Source organism: Trachemys scripta, chromosome 9, assembly GCF_013100865.1.
Source record: "Trachemys scripta elegans isolate TJP31775 chromosome 9, CAS_Tse_1.0, whole genome shotgun sequence".
NCBI lineage: Eukaryota > Metazoa > Chordata > Testudines > Emydidae > Trachemys > Trachemys scripta.
In genome coordinates this window covers 38378744-38382652 of record NC_048306.1, presented here as the reverse complement: position 1 = coordinate 38382652, position 3909 = coordinate 38378744, and positions in this window count along the sequence as shown.

Below are 3909 nucleotides of genomic sequence, written 5' to 3'. Positions count from 1 at the left end.
GGTCTGGCTTTTGTCTCTTCTGGTTTTTCGTGGGCAGCATCACGCAGTTGGGTTTGAAAAGGCTGAGAGCTCCAGCGACTCATGCTCAGTGGGTGGATATCAGGAGAATTTTCCTCCTCCCTGCTCCTGGGCTCTAACTGTTCAATAGTGCTCCAGTTAGGTGTGTGTTTATTCCTTTCTCTGTGGCTTGTGGTAGTGTTTGCTAGTTGAGTCCAAATTGAACACTGGATCCTGCCCCTTCATCCTCTGGGAAAGTCTGGATCCAGATCTGAACAGCTTGGCCCATCTCCAAGACGTCAAGCCTGAAAGGCCCCTGAATTCTGGGGAAGTCTAGTCTGGCTTTAAACTTCCCTCAGTCCCACATCCAATTGCAACACACTATTTACCAGCTTCCCTCCTTTAGCTGTTTGCTAAACAAATCTCTGGAGGGAAGAGCTCCCTCTCCAGGGAGATGTGGGGAATGCAGTCTTATGTTTGCAGTAGGGATAACTGCAAATGCTAACATTACTGTCCCTGGCCCAGCGGGGGAGGCCCCAGCAGCAGAGTATAGATAAAGTACCACATCTCATACCTCAGAGCACAGCATCCAGTATGTGGGTTCACGGAGGGTCTTGTCTAAATATACATGGCAGTATAGCCCTGAGCCTAGGCAGCAGCCGTCCTGGAGGTCAGAGCAAGCCTGAGAGAACACCTCTATGTCACTAGAGCAGCGGTTCCCAAATTTCATTGCACCATGACCCCCTTCTGACAACAAAAGTTACTATACAACCCCAGGAGTGGGGACCAAAGCCTGAGCACACCCGAGCCCTGCTGCCCCAGACAGGGGGGCCAAAGCCTGAGCCCCACTGCCCCAGACTGGGTGGTCAAAGCTGAAACCAAGAGCTTCAGGCCCAGACTGGGGACCTGTAACTTGAGCTCCACCACCGAGGGCTGAAGCCCTCAAGCTTCAGCTTTTGCGCCCAGACGGTAGGGCTCAGACTTCGGCTTTGGCCCCAGGTGGTGGGGCTTGGGCCTTAGCCCTGGGTCCCAGCAAGTCTAACGCCAGCCCTGGAAGCCTCATTAAAATGGGGGTGTGACCCACATTGGGGCCCTGACCCATTTTGAGAACCACTGCACTAGAGCTCTGCAAGTGAAGGATAGCACTACACCCCGCTCCTGCCTAGTCTCAGTGCTCTTACCTACCACTATGAATATCAGCCCTTAAGTCTGACCTGATAGCTGGTGGGCAGGAAATGTTGAAAGCAGGGCTGGGCAAACAAAACCAGCCTTGCAACCCAAACCTGCTTAGCCTCTCCACAGAGGCACTGCCAGGAGAAAGCAAGGGATAGCAGGATCCAACTCTTATCTGTGAACATTTTCTAAACTAGCTGTGGCAGGAGTAGAAGCTTTCCTGATGGGGCTCATGTGCAGGCAGGACATTACTCCCACCAGATGGCAATACAGGTAGTACCTGGAGACCTAAGCCAGAGAGGGAGGTTTCTCCTTGAATGTGCCATAACTCAGGGAGCCCTGAAGGGAAGTGTTGCTACAGAAGCATGTGGAGGAACTGCTAACCTGCATAACCTGTTTTTGAGCATGGGGAGACAAAACAAACAAAGGCTGGCAGCCTATACAGGCAGCCAGGTGCTGCACAGACTATCTGGCTTAGTCATTTGTATTTCACAGACATGGCACGATACTCATGAGGGAGTTGAGTCTCAGCTTGGGGGGCAACACAGATAAGACTTTTGTCCAGCAAAATCAGTCCAGCATGGAGTAGGGTTACCATACGTCCGGATTTTCCCGGACATGTCCGGCTTTTGGGGGCTCAAATCCCCGTCCGGGGGGAAATCCCCAAAAGCCGGGCATGTCCGGGAAAATCGGGAGGCTCGGCCGGGGCCTCTTTGTGCGGGGCCGGGGTCGCGGGGCCGGGGGCATGGTGCCGGGCCGGGAGCCGGGCCGGGCGCGCGGGGTCGGGGAGCCGGGCCGGGAGCAGGGCCGGGGTCGGGGAGCCGGGGGTTGCGCCGGGGGGCCAGCCTGGGCCGCGCCTCCGCCCCCCCCTTACCTGCTTCAGGCTTCCCGCGAATTAAATTTTCGCGGGAAGCAGGGGAGGGGGCGGAGACTTTGGGAGGGGGCGGAGTTGGGGCGGGGGCGTGGGCGGGGCCCCCGGGAGTGTCCTCCATTAGGAGGCACAAAATATGGTAACCCTAGCATGGAGAAGACTGATTAGCCAGCATGGTGGGAGTTCTCCCAGAGGCTGGAGCAATTAGTTAAATACAGGGGATTTCCACAGCCAACCCTGAGCGTGCTGTGTTTGGAACCAGACCCGGGAAATGCAGGTGGGTGTGACAGTGGGGAAGGAAGGCCCTTAGGGAAACAGACGCCTGCAGGCTAGTCCCTTCCCTGCTGAATCAGTCCTCATGGCATCACAAACATTCACCAAGCACAGACCTTAGGCCACCCTTTCATTCCCAGATGATGGTAGGTGGGTTGGAGAGTTTGGGTTCTTGTAGAAGGCAGGTTACTCATCCGTTTCTGATATGCCCATCACCATGATTCGTACCTACCCTAAGGTGCGATGTAAACCCTAAACATCTGGGCACCAAATACAAAATGTCAAATTTGTCCCCAGTGACGGAGGGTAGCGCCTGTGCATAAGCCTCCTGCACTGCAGCATCCTAAGTGTTAAGTTCCACTACTCAGGTGCATTCTAATGTCCTCTCCCACATGGGAGGTGCATGCTACCCCACTTACTGCCGAAGGCCCAGTCCACACTGGAGGTTTGCCCCAGGTATTGCTGTCTAGCCTCTAGCATGGCTGAACTAGTGCATAGCCCTAATGCTGACTGGCTATGAAAATGCATCAGTGCAGCCTTCCCTGTGCTTACAGGAGTGCTGTCTGTCTACACTGGGGAGTTGTGCAGTGCAGCTATACCATTGGGTGGTCCCTGATGGCTTAATACCCAGTGTAGAGGAGACCTGTGCTTCCTAGAGCCACTAAGGGCTTGTCTACACTTACATTTTACAGCGCTCTAACTTGCTGGCTCAGGGGAGTGAAAAATCACCCCCCTGAGAGTAGCACGTCTGAGTGCTTTAACGTACTAGTGTAGACAGGCTCCGAGTGCTGGGACCGTGCTCCCAGCGCTCAGAGCTAATCCTCTTGTGGAGGTGGATTACCAGGAGTTCATGTGCAACCACACTCTCACTTCAAAGCGCTGCTGTGGGAGCATTCCCACAGCAGTGCTTTGAAGTTTCCAGTGTAGACATACCCTAAACACAAGTGTTAGGGAGGGGAAGCCATGTCCACCTCAGCCCCATGATTATCAGCTGCCTCCCACACAGGCAGGCCAGACTGGCGCAGGGGATAGTTCCACGGGGGATGTAAGGCAGGGGTGGGAATCGGAGGGCACTGCCCTTGAGAGGGGGAGAGAAAACAGGGCCCATCATCCTCTTCTCCCTTCTCTATCACATTCTCCCCTTACAGAATAGGAGCAGAGGTATGCTACAGTAAAGGGAGGGTTGGGGGAAAACAATATTCACCCCTGGCTGTGGCCCCTTTACAGTGTTTTCTAGCTGCCAGCTCCAGGCCCAGCTATGCACTTGCTGGCACCTGTGTCACAGACAAGGCAGAGTTCTGAGCTGATTTGGGATTCCTGAGTGAGTGTGTGCATGTGTGCGTGCGTGCTGGAGTGAAAGGGACACTGGCCAAGTACCATGCAGCAATGCAGGAAGCTCTGTTTTTACAGGGAAGCTTTTCGTTGTCCCACTCAACATCCAGTAACATCCACCTGGATTTTGTTATTAGTTTTTTACAGTAGCACCAAGTGGCCCCAACATGGATCAGGGCCCTATTTGCAGGGCCGGCTCCAGGCACCAGGCACCCAAGCACATGCTTGGGGCGGCACCTGGTAAGGGGCGGCGGGGGGAGCGC